This window comes from Cebus imitator, unplaced genomic scaffold, assembly GCF_001604975.1.
Source record: "Cebus imitator isolate Cc_AM_T3 unplaced genomic scaffold, Cebus_imitator-1.0 Scaffold13, whole genome shotgun sequence".
NCBI classification, from domain to species: Eukaryota; Metazoa; Chordata; class Mammalia; order Primates; family Cebidae; genus Cebus; species Cebus imitator.
This window is the reverse complement of record NW_016107328.1, coordinates 8352292-8370971: the sequence shown is the minus strand read 5'-3', so window position 1 is coordinate 8370971 and position 18680 is coordinate 8352292. Positions and strand designations below refer to the sequence as shown.

The 18680-nt window shown below is 48.8% G+C and overlaps 1 long non-coding RNA gene across 1 annotated transcript in view; it reads left to right on the top strand.

Annotated features, from left to right (window-relative positions):
* LOC108283870 overlaps positions 1–18680 on the top strand; it is a 434667-nt gene that overhangs the window by 151049 nt on the left and 264938 nt on the right. The window contains exon 3 of the long non-coding RNA XR_005195792.1: positions 6520–6689. This is a non-coding gene — a long non-coding RNA (uncharacterized LOC108283870). The remainder of the gene's footprint in view (positions 1–6519; positions 6690–18680) is intronic.

Here is an 18680-nt window from a genome sequence, read left to right as displayed (position 1 = left end):
GGAGGTCCATGTTTCTCCTCCTCTCCCATTACTAACAGGGTTCTGCTGAAGGTTTGGCCTCCTTCCTCTTTGCCCCTCTCCTGGTAAAGGGATGAATAATGACAGCCTTCCCTGGGAAGTCTGAGATGGATTACCCCAGGGGGGCTTGAACATTGGCGTGCGTGTGAGAACTATCGTCACATGAGTTTTCCTTCTGTCTTGTCTGCGGGATTTCGCAGGTAAGCAGTAAGGGAAATCCACCCCGTTTGCTTCTCAGGACCTGCTTTATCCGATTCACCACGCTGTGGCTGCGTCCCAGCCTTCTACGGGCGCATCTCTGGGCTCCCCGTGAACTCTGTGCAGATTAGCTGTTGGTAGACATGGTACCTGATGGACACCAAGCTACACAGAACTTCATCTTTCACACCCAAGGCTTCCTTCTTCCTTTGCTAATTAAGAGAGGTTACTTCAAAGTAAAATTGTTTCTTAAGCGGTACCCTGTAAAAAAATAAAAATAAAAATAAATAAAAAAAAAAAAAAGAAAAGAAAACATAATACACATTATGTTTCTATCTTACAATACACATTTCTTATTTTTATCTCAGTAAGTTAATAGACACATGGCTAGATATACACAGCTCTGTCTATACATACATATCCACACATATGCATGCAGATATATGCATATTTACCTCCAATGCCTGCATAGTCCTGTGCCAGGTATTGGCACATTCCATTTTTCTGTTCTGTTTATCAATCTTAAGACTTCTTGTCAGGAACTAGGGATTTATCTATAGCAATCTGGATCTTAGCAGTTCTTTTCATGGATTATCTTATTTTTTCCCTCTAAAAACCTTGGAGTTATAAAAGGGCATATTATTGCCGTTTTACAGATGAGAATTAATTCGTTAGCTAACTCAGTTTCATGCTTTTTTTTTTTTTTTTTTTTTTTTTTTTTTTTGAGACGGAGTTTTTCTCTTGTTCCCCAGGCTGGAGTGCAATGGTGTGATCTCAGCTCACCACAACCTCTGCCTCCCGGGTTCAAGCGATTCTGCTCCCTCAGCCTTCTGAGTAGCTGGGACTACGGGCATGCACCACTACGCCTGGCTAATTTTGTATTTTTAGTAGATACAGGGTTTTTCCATGTTGGTCAGGCTGGTCTTGAACTCCTGACCTCAGGTGATCCACCCGCCTTGGCCTCCCTTGAGGCCTCTTTCCTCAAGGCCTCTCAGTGGTCTTGAGGTATTAGTTCGGCAATGTCTTCTCTAAGCAGAACTGTAGCCCCAAAGTACCCAGACTAGAACTCTCCTGTATTACAGGCTGGGATTAAGGCATGAACCACCATACCTGGACAGTTTCATGAATATTTTTAAAGGGCCTGTTGTATGTTGGGTGCTACTGGGCGGAACTGGGCAGGGTATCGCCTCCATAGCTTTCCGGCTGAGCAACCTTAGAAAAATTTGAACAGTTTCTCTACATCCTGGGCTCTTGGTCGATAAAATGAGAATTATTGTTTGAGCCTCTAAAGCCAGAAGGTCAAATGAGATGGGCACGTGAAGCCTTCAGCAGGGTTCCAGCCCCGCAGTGAACTCTCAGCTAGCTGTGACCCTTACAGAGCTGCAGGGTGCTCACAAGTCAGCCCTGCAGCCATCAATTCAGCTGCCGCATACAACACAGCCCTTTCCACTGCCCTTCGATGGGTCTCCTTTTCCCTAGTATTGGCCATCTGCTAAGGTGACTGAAAAAGGGCCTTTCAGATTTTCAAAGGGGCAAAGAAACTTCAGTCCCTGGTTGGGTATCTTATTGAGTAGAGATGACTACATGCAATTCTTTGGGGGGAGGAGGCTGCACATTCTAGCATTTAATAAAAATGTATGGAATACTTCGCCCCAGGTAGGTACCTGACTTGGTAAAGGCGATGAATAAGACAACCCCATCCTCATCTTCATCAAGCCACCAATCTGGTGGTGGTGACTGGGGTGGGGGCTGCTGAGACATTGGGCGTCTTGGACCTTCCCTCTGGGTGGGTGTCTTTTTTCCCAGGGCGGTCTGGGCTCTCTCTGGATGGGAGGAAGTTGGTCTGAAAGTGCTTCAGTGATCGTTGAAACAGGTTTGCCAAAGATGGAGGCGAAAGAGATGGCCAGCCTTTATCTAGGGACTCCCGGATGGTCTTAGGTCTGGAAAGAGTGAATGGGAACATTTCTCCCACCTTCTGGACTGCAGATTCCAGACTGACTCCTTGGCGGCAGGCTTCCTTATCTCTGCAGTATTTCTTCACATGTTCCCTTCATAGATTTCTAACAGGATGAAGACTTTGTTCTTTGGGGTAGGGGTCTACCTCCAGGGGTGTGGGGAAGGGTTGAGAAACTGCTGAATTCTTTTTTTTTTTTTTTTTGAGACAAAGTTTCGCTCTTTTTTCTCTTGTTGGAGTGCAATGGCGCAATCTCGGCTTACCGCAACCTCCGCCTCCTGGGTTCAGGCAATTCTCCTGCCTCAGCCTCCTGAGTAGCTGGGATTACAGGCAAGCGCCACCATGCCCAGCTAATGTTTTGTATTTTTAGTAGAGACGGGGTTTCACCATGTTGACCAGGATGGTCTCGATCTCTTGACTCGTGATCCACCCCCCTCGGCCTCCCAAAGTGCTGGGATTACAGGCTTGAGCCACCGCGCCCGGCCGAAACTGCTGAATTCTTAACTTTGATTTGTCAACGGTTTCCTGGAAAGCCTGGAGCTGGGGTGGAACTGATACAGTTTGATAATTGCTTAGGCATTCTCCACTTTGGTTGTTCCTGGGGCCAGATGGGATTGGGATAGAAACAGTATCGGAGAGTTTTGTTTGGTTTTAATGTCATACCTGGGTGCTCTGTTATCCAAGCAGGCCCTCTCCTGCGTTCTCTTCTTCTTTTAAGCCTCTTCCTTCAGAAGGAACAAAACATAATCTGCATGCTGGGTGGCTGTGCCCAGCAGGTATCACAGGGTGTTTTTGTCTGCCTTTTGCTTCTGAAGGTTAACCCACTCCCTATTTAGAGAGGCCAGGTGGGTCTGGGGTGTGTGTGTTTGTTTGTGTGTGTGTGTGTGTGTGTGTGTGTGTGTGTGTGTCTTTCTTTTTCCCTGGGGTGGGCATTTTTATTCAGGCAGGTGTTGTTATGATCCCCTGTTGTGGAGGAAGAGGTGAAATTTTGGAGAGACGAAGTGGTTTGTCTGATGTCACACAACTGATAGATGACAGAGTCACGTATCTATTCAGGGGTCTGGTCCACAGCCGGGAAGAAGGTGAGGTGTGCATGGCCTGGTGGCACAGAGCATGACTTCTGGTTGCACAAGTGTGGGAGGTTACTTTATCTTGAGAAACCTCAGTTTTCTAATCTGTAAAATGGAACAGTACGTATCCCAAAGGGTCATTGTGAACATTTATCCAAGTCAGGTCCTCTGTATGGAGCAGAGAACCGCATCCAGCATGCAGTGCGTGCTCTGATGATCTTGGCTGGAATGATCGTCCTAGTTAGGGTGGATTTGACTGAAAGTTGGAGTAACTGGTAATTTCATCATCTGAGAGATTCCCTGGGAGCCGTGGACCCAAGAATGAGAATCTTGTGAGAGGTGGCCAGGTGAGGGTGGGAGGGGGTCAAGTGAGGACTGGTCTTGAGGTAAGAGTTGGACAGTGTCTTCTCTAAGCAGAACTGTAGCCCAGAAGTGGCCAGGCCAGAACTCTCCTATATCAAATGAGGATCACTCCATCGTGCCAGCTGCTCTCATACTGCTTTGATGGACTTTCTCAGAAAGCAGTAAGGCAGTGCTGGGGATGCTGGATGTGGCTTTGGCTTCCTATGGCCGCCCCAGTGCTGGCCTGCCGCTTTCTGAATCTGGTTCGTGATTGGATCCGTGCATCCTCCTGCTCCGTGTCCTGGCCTTGGAGAAATCATTCTCCTCCCGCCATGACTGCCTGCCTGCGAAGGTCAACACAGGCAGGAGGCACTGCTGAGCTCTTGCAGTTTTCAGGGCAGGGCTACCTCCTCTCGTGCTTCCAGTGAGGAGGCTGCTTGAGAGCACCTTCGAGAGGGAACCTCGCCCCTCATGTAGCTTGAGCAGGTCTTTGCTCTAAACTCTTGGCTGGGAACATACCCTCCCATGTGACTCGGCATGGCACCCACCTCTGCAGAGCCACCTGCGCCACAGAATAACCTCTGCTCCCTAGACACCCTGTGTAGTCTTGGTTGGATTCTCTAGATGGGAGGGACTGCCTAAAGCATAACTGTGTGTGTTCACATGCTACGTGCCTTGGAAGAGTTTTACGCAGGAAAGTGTTTGTAAATCAGAAAAATGGATGCTGGTATCTAATTTCCTGTCTCCGTTTTAAGTCCAGACCAAGTCACCTAACCCCTGAGGCTTGCAGCCCGCATCATCCACTGGGTGATTGCCTTGAGTGATCTGGTTCAGTCCCTTGGCTGTGGCATCCTCTTTGCCTCTACAAGTAAACAGCAATTAAGTTGACAGCAGGGCCAAGGAAACTGACAAGTCTTGGGTGAAAATCTTGAGATGCGTTGTCGCATTACCTAATTCATTCTTTTTCTTTTTTTCTTTTCTGTTTGTAGACAATCTGGAGTGCAGTGGCATGATCTCGGCTCACAGAAACCTCTGCCTCCTGGGCTCAGGTGATTTTCGTGCCTACAGCCTCCCGAGTAGCTGGGATTCCAGGTGTGTGCTACCACACCCAGCTAATTTTCATATTTTTAGTAGAGACAGAGTTTCATCATGTAGGCCAGGCTAGTCTTGAACTCTGGCCTTAAGTGATCCACGCTCCATGGCCTCCCAAAGTTCTGGGATTACAGGAGTGAGCCTGGTCCCAATTCAACTTTTATGGGCATTGGACAAGGACATTATTTGCTACCCGTGGCTTACAGACATCAAACCCAAGGCTCAGAGAGGGAAGACATTTTTTAGTCTCACTGAGAAAGTGACAGAGTTGGAATTTGGTCTCTATCATGCGAAATCATGCTCCATGCCCCATCCAGTTCAAACCCTGTGTGGAAGTCAACACTGGAAGCCCCCCGATTTTCTTCACCAGGCCCCTGCTCTGATTCTTCCAAGGTCAGTCTCTTTCCCTCAGCAGAAGCCAGCTGGGAATCACTGGCCTCGTAACCTCTTCAAGTGACCTCCTTGGGGTGTTCACAAGGAGCGTAGCCACCCGGAGAACGATATTGTTTTTGCATAGGGTGGGGATGGGGGTGGTGCCCCTCACATCATTCCAGACAGTGCCAGCCCTGCTTTTACCAGTGGAGGCCATGAAGTGGCAACAAGCCCTGATCGAAAGTGAGTGAAATGGACATCTCAGCGTTTTCTAGGGAAAGGATGCCATCTGCATGGCTTCAGTCCCCCGAGGAAGCCCCATCCTAAAGCAGAGAGACCCCAAATCACACTGTGTTTCTTTTTGGCCAGAGATGTGGCTTACTCATCTCAGACAGCTGTGTCCACAGCATGTTCCTCAAGGGCAGCAGCTTCAAACGAAAAGAGGAGATGTTCCCAGAGCCTTGAGGGGCTGCTGATAGGAACACAAGGCCTGGGGCTACATCCTGTGGCTTCAGAAATATATACATTTGAAAGCTTCTAGCAATACGGATTGCATAGGAACTCAAATGTAAGATCCCTTTGGGACTTTTTCTTAAGGCATTTAAAGAAAATGTCATTCTCATAAAGAAATGCCATTTGTTTTCCAAGCTGCCATACCAGGGGACACAAAAGAGAAAGATTGAAGTGTCCCTGGAAATGAATGAATGTTCCAGTCTGTTTTTACTAATGTCCAAAATCTTAGTTAATTGCCCTTTTGTTCCTCTGTCCCAGGGTCTCCGAGCGGCAGGTGTGTGGGTCTCGTTCGATGGTGCGGCCATCATGTGGGAGAAAGATGCTCACAGGGGGTTTTGTTGAGCGTCTCCTTTGAGCAGTCCTTTCCCTGGTGAGGTGTACAGGCAGGCATCATGCCCATTGCATAGATGAGGAAGCTGAGGCTGAGAGGGATCAGCAATTTAGGACTTCTGGGTGATATCACAGAAGGCCCTTCCCTGTTGTGGGGTGTACTTTCTCAATTTGGGAAGTTGGACTATGGGGGTTGGACCAGGGGGTCTTCTTACTTCAGCTTTCTCTAAACCAAGCCTTGGTGATTATGGAGGAAGAAAGAGCTGGGGTCTGTCTTGGCAACCCAGTGGCTCTTCTCTCCTGTTCTCACCTTCTTTTACCAACATTTACTAAGGGCTCCATGTACAAAGGTGGCTCTGCGGCCCTTTCTCAACCAGCACCGTGGCCCTGCACCCTGATATGGGACAGGCAAAGCACACAGGCTTCATGGATGGGGGCCTGGGACTGCAGACAGAGCAGAAGTGGAGTGGGTGTGGCCTGGCCCATGGAGGTGCTAGAGAAAAGCCACGTTAGGCAGCATGGGAGCCGGGTGCGGGGTCTCTCAAAGCCTCGAGTCCCTGGCAGCGCTGTGCTCTGTAAGGCCTGCCTTTGACTCCTAGGGCGCTGACACTCATGCCTTTGCTTCTGCAGCTGACCACACTCCCTGGGCCTTCTCCCAAGGGCCCGGGCGTCCTTGGCATATGCAGTCATCGTGATGGCACTTTAAGTGGAGGCTGAATCATCTCTCCTTTGAGCTGCACAGCACATGGCTCCCTAGTGTTCCCAATTTACCTCCGAGACACTGAGATTTGGAGAGGTAAGTGGCTTCCCCGAGGCCATGTGCTAAGAGAGAAGATGAAGAAATCACCGTCCAATCAGAAATCCAATCACAGGAATCCAGGTCTAAGACCAGACCTAAGGGTCTATACATTTTCCACATACTTTCCCTATCTTTAGCAGCCTGATGAAAGTAGAGGTTTACCTTTCTTCTAGGTAAATCCAAAGGCACTTGCCGCCTGGGCCCGCTGTTTCTTAACTTTCTGATCTCTTGGGGGTGATAGTCAAATATTCAAGCCTGAGCCGTTGGGATGCCTGATGCTGGGCTCAGGGACTCTGTGTCAGGTCTGAACCCTGTGTTTTGTGGAGGCGGATGGGGGAATGTTCCCCCAGGGAACATACCCAGACATGAGGGCAACCGTTGCCCTCATGGGGAGGCATCTGTTTACTCGCTGCTATGGGGGCACTTCCGTCTCTCACAAAACCACTGCAGATGAGTGAGCTCCTGCTGAACACTAGGCCTGGTGTCTCTAGACCCATCTCCCCACTCCCCCGCCACCTCTGTTAGTTCATCTTTAGCCACGATTTTTTGTTTTGTTTTTTTAATTTTATCTGGTTTTTTTTTTTGTTGTTATTGTTTTGTCTTTATTTTTTAATACTTTAAGTTCTGGGATACATGTGCAGAATGTGCAGGATTGTTATATCAGTATACACGTGCCATGGTGGTTTGCTGCATCCATGCCCCTGTCATCTACATTAGGTGTTTCTCCTAATGTTATCCCTCCCCAATCCCCCCACTCTTGGCTATCCTTCCCCTTAGCCCCCCACCTCCAGCAAGCCCCGGTGTGATGATGTTCCCCTCCCTGTGTCCATGTGTTCTCGTTGTTCAATCCCCATTTATGAGTGAGAACTTGCAGTGTTCAGTTTTCTGTTCTTGTGTTAGTTTGCTGAGAATGATGGTTTCCAACTTCATCCATGTCCCTGCAAAGGACATGAACTCACCCTTTTTTATGGCTGCATAGTGCTCCATGGTGTATATGTCTAGCCACGTTTTTATTGCCATCATCTAGACCTGGGCAGGGCGAGATCTTTTACTATTTTTAATTGTTTAAAATAATAACTGCCAGGTGCGGTGGCTCACGCCTGTAATCCCAGCACTTTGGGAGGCCGAAGGGGGCAGATCACAAGATTAAGAGACTGAGACCATCCCGGCTAACAGGGTGAAACTCTGCCTCTACTAAAAATTACAAAAATTAGCTGGTCATGGTGGTGCAAGACTGTAGTTCCAGCTACTCAGAAGGCTGAGGCAGGAGAATTTCTCGAACCAGGGAGGCGGAGGTGGTTGCAGTGAGCCGAGATGGTGCCACTACACTCCAGCCTGGTGACAGAGCTAGACTCCATCTCAAAGAAAAAAAAAAAAAAACTGCTATTTTTTTTTTTTTTTAAGTCCAACTTTTGGCATAGTCAGCCCAAAATACAGCCTTTGTATTGCCATCTGGGAACTCGATTTGGAATTGTTCTTCAGTGAGACTGCAGAGCAGAACAACAGAGCTGGAGGTCCCAGGAGCTGGTCAGACTCAGCTCTGCCCCTTGCTGGCTGAGTGACCTTGGGCACCACGATTCATATTCTCATCTGTGCCCCCACCCCCAAGCATGGCTACGAATACTTTTTATCCCTTTTTAAAAATTTCTGTGATTACCATAAAAACTAACACAAATTAACCATTTACACAACATAATATGTTAATGTACAGTTTTTTTGGGGGGATCGGTTTGAGACAAGTCTTGCTCTGTCACCCAGGCTGGAGTACAATGGTGTGAACATGGCCCACTGCAGCCTTGACCTCCAGGGCTAAAGTGATCCTCCCACCTCAGCCTCCACAGTAGCTGGGACTACAGGCATGAGTTACCATACCTGGCTAATTTTTCGTATTTTTTGTAGACTCACTGTCTTGCCCAGGCGGGATTGAAACTCCTGGACTCAAGCAACCTTCCCACCTCGGCCTCCTAAAGTGCTGGGATCACTAGTATGAGCCACTGTCCCCAGCTCATGTCCAGTTCTCTAGGGCAGAGATCAGACATGGATCTCACCCGGCTAAGCCAAGGATCCTGCAGGCTGCCTTTCCTTCTGGAGACTCCGGGGGAGGGTCTGTTTCCTTGCTCATTCTGGGTGTTGGCAGAATTCATTTCCTTGAGGTTGTCGAACTGAGATCCTGTTTTCTTGCGGGCCGTCCGGCTGTACTGTGTTTCTGGAAGCCTCCCCTCTGGGCTCGTGGCCTCCTCTCTCCATGTTTAAGTCCAGCAATGGTGGGTCTAGTTCCTTTACGACCTAAATCTCTTCCTCCTCTTTCTTTTCACCTCTGTGATCCCAGCTGGAAAAGATTCTCTCATTTTAAGAATTCATGTGATTATTGGACAGGGGCTGCCCTGATAATCCAGAATAATCCCTACCTCAAGGTCCTTAGCTTTCATCACATCTAGGAAGTTCCCTTGGCCCGGGAGGCAACATATTCACAGGTTCCAGGAAATTCAGATATGGGTACCTCTTTGATTGGAATGGGGTGTGGCAGGTATTCTGACACAATGCCTCAGAAGGGTTGCTGTGATGATTAAGTGAATGGATACATGCAAAGTGCTTAAAATATGACAATTGAGCCATGTGAGTTTGGCAGCATAGCATTGTTGACCTATAGAAGGTCAATTTAATAGTATCTGATCTATAGAAAATCCTCAGGAAATGTTTGCTGTCATATTCTAGTGGGGACAATGTCATGCTTTCTTTAGCCGGTTTGCTATTATTCTGATTTCCTTGTTGGGCATTACTTTTTAAAAAGTTCTGATTATTGGCTGGGCATGGTGGCTCACACCTGTAATCCCAGCACTTTGGGAGACCGAGGCGGGTGGATCACGAGGTCAAGGGATTGAGACCATCCTGGCCAACATGGTGAAATCCCATCTCTACTAAAAAATACAAAAATTAGCCGGGCGTGGTGGTGAGTGCCTGTAGTCTCAGCTACTCGGGAGGCTGAGGCGGGAGAATCGCTTGAACCGGGGAGGCGGAGGTTGCAGTGAGCCGAGATCCCGCCACTGCACTCCAGCCTGGCGACAGAGTGAGAGTCAGTCTCAAAAAAAGAAAAAAAAAAAAAAAAAAAAAAAAAAAAAAAAAAAAGAAAAAAAAAGAAGTTATGATTATTTTGGGATGATGTTGTTTACGTGAAAACTGTGATCATTATGTCTTTTTCAAATTTTATTCTGATTTAGGGCAATGCATGTCTTTCCCAGCCATGCTCAGTTTCCTGCTCCAGTGCCAGTGTCTGTCTGGCTCTTGTTCAAGGTTCATTTGACCATTTTTGTTTTAAAAAAGAGATGTGGCCCAGGCTGAAGTACAGTGATGTGATCCTAGTTCACTGCAGCCTTGATCCCCCCAGCAATCCTCCTGCTTCAGCCTCCCAAAATGCTAGTATTTCAGGCAGGAGCCATTGCACCTGGCCCGTCAGACCATTTTTTATGCTTAATTGTAGAGAAGGAAATGTAAGTCATTAAGGTCTGAATTATAAAGCCTGTGTGGCTTACAAGCTGAGCACGGATTATGGTTTAAGGAAGCCCCAGGTTCAATTCCTGGCTTCGCCACTTGGTAGCTGTAGTGGACCTTGTTCATATTTCATACTCTCAGCTTCTTTGTCTGTAAAATGGGGACAACAAGAGTATTGACGTCGCCTGGCTGTTGTGCTGGCAGCTGGGCTGCCTGCTCAGGCCCTTCTTTATTTGGATCCCCCTGCCACATTTGTCCCGTTTTTTTTTTTTTTTTTAAACGCTGACCCAAGTTCCATTCTGGGCGATCAGGCATTCAGGGGAAGGAGGGCTCCAAAGCAGAGACAAAAGCAGCCAACCAGCTCGTCCCTCTGCAGCTGATACCGAGGAGGAGATGCCAGTGGGAAGAACCGTGGCCATATGGCCGGCAGGATGCCTCACTGCTAACAGTTAGCCCGGCCCCTTTGAAGTGGTTTTAAGACCAATTTGGTAACTTGATTTGGAAAGTGGTATCGATGACTCCAAGGGCGCAGGCTGCTCATTAGCTGCTGTCTGGGCTGGGCAAATTGGTTTAAGTGGAATGAAATTGGTTCCTTCCCTCCCTGGGCTCATGGCTGAGGTCCAGGTCCGATTGTAATGGGAACCTCTCCTGGGCAAAGAACACTGAAAAGCTTTCCGGGGAGTCTGACCCTCTTTCTTCATATGTGAATTCTACTTTTCCCTGGGGGTCAAGGCAATGGGCTGATAAAACATAAAAATGAACCTGAAGTGGGTGGGGTGAGTGTGTGTGTGGGAAGTCAGATCAGAGGAGAATGAACAATGAACAGTGGCTGAGTATTTTTCAAGGGCCAGTTAACCATTCCCCTGTTGAGAGACATTGTGCTTGATGCATTTTTTTTCTTTTCTTTCTTCCTCTTCCCACCCCCCCCCCCCACCCATATTACAAACACTGCTGGGAGGAACATCCTCACGAGCTTTCTTGGTCACTTATGTGAGAGTTCTTTCGGGATTTATACCCCGAGGCAACTTCACTGCCTTGGAGGCTAAGAAACGTTTTCTGTTTTATGAGATGCGATCACATTGCCCTCCAGGACGATCATGCCAATTTCCACTCCCACCCACTGTACACAAGAGCCCTGATTTCCCCCATCTGGTAACCCACATTTGATAGGTCGGATTTTTTGCTTTTTGTTAATCTCATGGGGCAGATGCCATTTCTAGTAGTTCCCCTGACTGCCAGAAGGCTGAGCAGCCTGCCCTCACCTGCCTCATGCAGAAGGCCCTACAAAGGCAGCGTGAATCCTCACAGACCCTCGCCCATGCCCTGCCGATCTCGGAGGGCACGCTGCCCTCGTCCACTGGTTATCTGAAACAATTCCCTTTCCTCATTCCTTTTGTTGCCAGTGAGTGTCCGTTTTGGACCTCCCACTGAGCAGTCTTTTCTGTCACGTAGCCATAGACAGGGCTGAGTTCTTTGGAAAACGATCACATCCCACTGTTGTGCCCATCCGTTCCTTTTGTCCTTCAATTAACCAACATTAGTTAGCACTTGACTCAGCCCAGGATGTGGAACCAAAGTCCTGGCTTTTGGGATACTCACTGTCCCTGGTCAACTCTGTGTTCCAGGGAGAGACCCATGAGCTCTCTGAGCCTCCTTTTGTGTCTCTGTAATGAGGGACTAAAGCTACCAGCCTCCCTGTGGGTTGGAAAACAGAATTTAGTAACACATGTGAATGTGTACGAAGGAGTTTAGAGACAGACGAAGCATTGCACCAAGGCCGGGCTCGCTGGAGTGCAGACTCGGGAAAAACCCTGCAGGCCAAAGTGCTGCAGTCTGTCAGGGTACCAGCCAGACATTTAAGGCAGGCAACTTAGGGTGATCGGCCTTTCTGCTCATGCTTACTCATCTAGGCCTGTTGGGTAATTATTATCACCAGTCATTCAATTGATTGTATTGGGTACCTAAAATATCAGATACTCCTGGGTGCTAGGGATATAAGGGCAGGCAAAACAGACATGGTTCTGCCCTTGTGGGCCATATAGTCTAGTGGAGGTAGGGGGAAGAGGTTAAGTATGTGTAGGAAGGTGAACCCAATGTCAAGAAAGCATCTTCCGTCTTTCAAATGTTTCCAGGTAGGCCTGTTACTCACAATAGAGAGGACGTGGTGGTCATCCCCATTGCTTTGGTCACTAGTTTATGTCTGAGTAAGTGCCGATTCCCAAAAAAAGGAAAGAGGCCATGGAGGAATGATAGCAAGGCTATTAAATAGGAATACAAAGAAGAGCTCACATTGATTGAGCACCTACTACATGTGCGAGGCCCTCTTGTAAGAGCTTTGTACAAATTAGGCAGACAGGCAATATTATTATCCCCATTTTTATCTGCAAGGAAACAGAGTACAAAGTGACAGCTTGTCTGCAGCGTTTGTATACAAGGGCCAAAGTTTGGGAACAATGCCTTTCTCTAATTTGAAAGTATCTGTTTTCGGTCTTATTTGTTGGAATTCCTAGAATCCCAGAAAAGTAAGTTTTAGCTTTCTTCTGCCAGCATCAGTCAGCCTGCCTGTGATCCAAGGTCATCACTCCCTCCCTCCTTTCTTCCTTCCCTGCTCTGACATTCTTTTTTTTTTTTTTTTTTGAGACGGAGTTTCGCTCTCGTTACCCAGGCTGGAGTGCAATGGCGCGGTCTTGGCTCACCGCAGCCTCCGCCTCCTGGGTTCAGGCAATTCTCCTGCCTCAGCCTCCTGAGTAGCTGGGATTACAGGTATGTGCCACCATGCCCAGGTGATTTTTTTGTATTTTTAGTAGAGACGGGGTTTCACCATGTTGACCAGGATGGTCTCGATCTCTTGACCTTGTGATCCACCCGCCTCGGCCTCCCAAAGTGCTGGGATTGCAGGCGTGAGCCACCGCGCCTGGCCCTCTGACAGTCTTACCTTGTTTTTGAGTTCTTTGTTCCCCAATTCCCTCCAAGCAGCAGGCTCTGGGAACAGTCCTGTTCATGTATATAAGAAATATTTATTGAAATGCAGACCCGTTGTTTTCATAACTTGGTACCCGTTAAACCCATGGTTCCTCGTTCAGAATGTGCCTCTTGTTTAGGCTAAGAGGTGTCCCTTGTTGCAGTGTCACGTGGCAGGTACTCAATCTTTTCTTTCCTTCGAATAATTTATTGAGCACCACATGTAGTAGGTGCTCAGTAAATGTGAGCTCTTCTTTGTATTCCTATTTAATAGTCTTGCGATCATTCCTCCATGGTCTCTTTCCTTTTTCCTCGATTTGCACACGAGGAAATGGAGGCTCAGAGAGTTTAGGTAGCTTCCTCAAAGCCACACAGCTGGGTGAAATGCATGCAGCACCACGAAAATCTGACCTTTAGTGTCTGCACTCTTACTCTCTGGCTTATTGGGAAAGAATTGGACAAGGGATGGTAAAGGAAGTCAATAAAGCAGAGATAATTACTGCTGCTCAAAGGTGGGTCAAGAGAGTTTGGGCAAAAACAGAACCATGCACAAGCTCTGGAAAGTTGCCTTGTCCTGGACCTGTGGTCTGCCCTTCGTAACTGCTCCTTCTTCTGCGTTCCCTTCTGTCTCCCCTGCTCTGCCTAAAGCCAGGCACGCTGAGCCTGCAGGTATTTATAAGGTGGGCCTCAGGTTCTTCCCTGTCAAGTGGGCATAGGGGTCACTGGTTAGCTTAGATTTGGGAGAATGGTAGAGTCAGGCAGAGTCTTCCCCGGCGCTGCCTCTTAGCTGCTTTGACACCTGAGGCAGGTTTCTGGACCTCTCTGGATATGGCCAGTGTGCTGTGACTGCCCACCAGAGGCTGGGTGTCACAAAGGAATACAATTCACGTGCTCCCCACCCGTTCCTCAGAAAGTGACTGCATTCAGAAACAGGGTCTCTAAGGAGGTCCGGCTAACGGAGCTCACACGGCGCGCTCTGATACAGGCAGGCTGGCGTGCTCATCGGAAGAGGAGATGAAGATGGCACACGAGGAGGGAAGACCACGGGGAGGAGATGGCCGCCTACAAGCCCGGGACAGAGGCCTCAGAAGAAACCGGCCCTGCCCACACCCTGATCATAGACTTCTGGCTTTCAGAACTGTGAGGAAGTAAATCTCTGTTGTTTGAGCCACCCAGCCTGTGAAAAATTGTTACGGCCGCCCTCGACGATCAATACAGTGACCATGAGCAAGCCACTCACCCTCTCTGAACCCCCGTGGGCTCTGCTCTAAAGAGAAGCATGAACATTTTTACCTCGCAGGCTGTGGTAAGAGGCGTCAGAACAGCCGACGTTCGTCGGGGGCTCGCTGTGGGACAGGCCCTGTTTAAGCATTTTCCATGTCTGAACTCACTTAATCCTCACGTGTAGCTTTTGCCCCGGGTGTAGGGGGTGGGGAAGGGAGATACTATTGTTCCCATTTTACAGATGAGGAGGGTGGAGCACAGAGCTGTTAATTAACTTGCCCGATGTTACTCAGCAAGGAAGGGGCCGGTCAACAAGTGGAACTTCGTAGTTGGTCTCTGGCGCCCACACAGAGGATCACTATGATGTCCCAGCTTTTGTTACAGTGAGACGTGTAGGTGAAGGGCTTACCCAGTAGTGCCTGCCCTGTGGGACACAGTGAAGGCCAGCCCCGCCACCTGACAAACCTCCCATTTGCTGCATTGAGTTTGGTACGTTTGAACTCCAGGAGCTGTGTGTGTGTGTGTGTGTGTGTGTGTGTGTGTGTGTGTGTGTGTCTCTGTGTGTGTGTATGTGTGTCTCTTTTCCTTCCCCCATCCCTCTTTTCTCTCCTCCTTTTCTTGGGAGACAGCCCAGCCTCCCTTCACTGCCACTGCCCGTCAGCCTCCTCTCCCTATCCAGCCACCTCCCCCGTCCCTGGTATTAACTGACTTTGGCTCCTGTCCCGGAGCTCAGCCTGGCACCCAGAGCTGCGGTGCCATCCTAACACCTCGCATGGTTACACCAACAGGCGTGGCACTTATCAGATGACCCTGAAACCTGTGAATCTGCCCTTTCTTACTCCGGACTGCTCCGGAGTCCCCGCTTCTTTTACGAAGCGCTCTCATGGTTGATGGGTGAGTGTCAGGCCCCACCCAGGGACCAGGAGGCCCAGTGCTGGCTGTGGAGTTACCCAGACCTTACGGTAAAAATGCATCACCCTGAATGGAGGCCAGCCCAGGCATCAGCCCAAGCCGGCCCTACCCAGCGGCTGGATCCTGACTCGCTGTGCTTTAGTCACAAGCCAGAGACTCCTCTGCTTCCAGCTGAGGCTGTCCCCCACCTTCCCTGGCGGCCCGGGTTCCTGGAAAAGCTGCATGCCATAGGATGGGAGTTTCCTTCCAACTCAAACCATTAGAACGCTCATTTATTGAGCACTTACTAAGTGTTAGAGACTGCTAAGCACTTTTCATGAATCTTCTCATTTAATCCTTTTAATTAACTTCTGGGGCTCATGCTCTTCTAATCTCCCTTTTACGGATGATGCGGTCTCAGCAGTGGGAATGCTAACACAGAAAGCGGCTCCCCTCACTTGGGCGCTGCTGTGTGCCAAGCCCTGGGGTTAACACCCGATAGTCCCATGGCGGCGTGTTGTTATTACTCTCCCTGCATACTCGTGGGAGGCTGAGACCTGGGTGTTTCTGGATGTCCCAGCACCTGTGTACCATCTGCATGTCTAGCCCTTAGCCACAAATCTGCCGTGCCGTGTGGGGAAATGTGACCAGAGTTTCTCAGGTGAGGCTGATCTAGCCCCTGCTTCAAGCATGGCAGCTCCAGCCACTGCTCCACACAGCCTCCACTCCCGAACCTGAGGGCGGAGGAGTTTCCCACTGTCTCAAATAAGCGCCGGGAGCCAGGGGTCACCAGGCTCAGACGGAATTTGCTTAAGGGACTCTTGGGAGAAGAGCTGATTGGGGGATGGGAAGAGACAGCTGGCAGTCACTTAGGAGAGAGATGTGCCACCAGAACTAAAGACTGACCTGGGAGGACTTTCACCCGAAAGAGCCTGGGTCAGGAATCCTCCCTTATGTCTCCTTCCCTCACACTCAAGATTCAGGTGCCCGTGAGGAGGTGCGGAGGGAGGATGGCTCACACCACTCAGCCCGCTCAGTGCTTTTGCAGTTTATAAACTATTTCACAGACATTAGCTCACTCCACTGGGCAATCCTGTGGGAATCCAAGCCCCTGTACTACTGAAGAGGGAGCGGAGGCTTCCTCAGAGGGGATGGAGAGGACCCTTCTGGGAAACTTGCACCCCACGCTGCTCCTTCTACCCTAGTGCGCTGCTGGTGCCCAGTATTCCTGAGACAAAGCTCACAGCACAGCAGTATCCACAGCCATGTCATTGTCATACCCGTACCCCAGCAGAGGACCCAGGGGTAGGGCCCTGGGTAGGAAGCCCAGGGCAAGGCCAGCGGGTAGAGTTGATGCAGGCCTTGGGCTGATCAAAAGGAAGACAGCGTCACAGCATGGATCTGACATCTGAGGGACGTCAGAGCACAGAAAGGTCTTGAGATTAGAGCTGAATGAATACCCCTGGGAGAAACTAAAAGGCGTGTAACGAAGGAATACAGTGATATCAACAGCAAGCCTCCCCCCGTAATCACATGCCTAGACTGTGCCTGAGACTCACATTTGTCATTGCACTGGTCCTTGGCACCGCCCTTCAAGGGTAAAACTGTTTACCCTATTTTGCAGACTAGGAAACACATCCAGGAAGCAGCTGAGCTGGGAATCAAGTCCAGGGCTGACCCCAGAGCCTCCCTTCTTTCTACGCTGCTCAGCTTCTTAGAAAAACAAAAACAGAATTTTTTTTTTTTTTTTTTTTTGAGATAGAGTCTTGCTTTGTTGCCCAGGCTGGAGTACAGTGACATGACCTCAGCTCACTGCAATCTCCGCCTCCTGGGTTCAGGCGATTCTCCTGCCTCAGCCTCCTGAGTAGCTGGGGCTACAGGCATGTGCCACCATGCCTGGCTAATTTTTATATTTTTAGTAGAGATGGGGTTTCACCATGTTGGATAGGCTCGTCTTGACCTCCTGACCTCGGGATCTGCCCACCTCGGCCTCCCAGAGTGCTGGGATTACAGACTTGAACCACCACGCCTGGCCAAAAAACAGAATTCTTTTAATGTTGCTCTAGGAAATTCATTTATAAAAATTTAATTTCCTTCTGCAATGCCTAGATCATGACAGATTGTAGATCAAGAAACAGATCCTGGGCGTTTGCCACCCAAGCAGGTTCAGAAAGACTGTCCCGGTCTCCATGTGCCCAGGGAGGCCAGAGGAGCCCACAGTTTCACTGTCTCAGCAGAGATGGAGAAACCTGTTAACCTTAGAAGCTAATAAAAAGAAATCCCAGTGAGATCATGTCTGTTAAAGCCCTTTGAGCTCCCTTGAGCTCTGAGGCTGTCTTAATATTCACAGTCTTGCTGCTTACTCAGCAAAACTTTCCCGAGGGCTGCAAAGCCCCTTCCCTGCTTCCAAGCCCCCTTGTTTCCTTTACATCTTGAAAATCTGCTATTTTTTTCTTTAAACACCCTATTCTGGAATACACCGCCACGTTTTGGGTATTTACTTTGTGCTAGGTCTTTTTATAGTAGATTTTATAGTCATCCTTTGAAACAAAATGTAATATGTGGCCTCATTTTCAGATGTGGCAACAAAGGCTCAGTCTGGGGAGCTCAGCAGGGTCTCAGGGTTTAGAATGGCAAGCTGTGTCTGCACCTGAGTCATGCCTGCTCTTTTCAGGTCATTCTGTCCAGTAGGAGAAGCTTCTCTGTCCTTCCTCCATGGGAGAACAAGGGCCTGCCTGGAATTTGGCCCTGAATTGATGATCACTTATTTTTGCATGTTACTTATTTTTGCTTTGAAGGTCAGGCCGGGCAATCTCTGTCCTTCTCAGTTGTTCTGAAGTGTCTTGGCCCTGATCTGCTTGGAGATCACCCTACTTCAGCCTCCCTGTGCAGGAGTGCTTTCACTGGACTCTTTGCATAAAATGAATGAACATTACTTGGTATATTAAAGGAAAAAAAATGAATGAACAGTTAGACCTTGAGATGAGAGACAGCAGGCTGTAGATTGCCCGAGGATCTGACTCAAACCCCACTCTTGTCTCCATCTGCAAAAATCAAGCTCTTTGGAATACCTTTATGGTGGGGGGTGGCTATAAAGATAGTTAGAAGAGTAGATTATCATAGATAGCATTTATTTCGTATTTAGTGTATGCCAGAAACCATTCTAATGTTTGATCTGGTAGCAACAGCACTATCCACACCCCTCCCAAATTCACCATGAGATAAATTGAACAGGTAATTTGCTTCTATTTTACAGATAAGGAAGCTGAGGTTGAAGCTCTAACTTGTAGAATGAGATCTGAAACCCAGATTTCCTGAGATTAGAGAAGACACTCCCTTCTCCCAACTCCAAGAAATCTGTTGTGAGCTCATTTCTATGTGGACTTCCTAGATGACTGGCACATTTTTTCCCTCCCCTCCCCTCCCC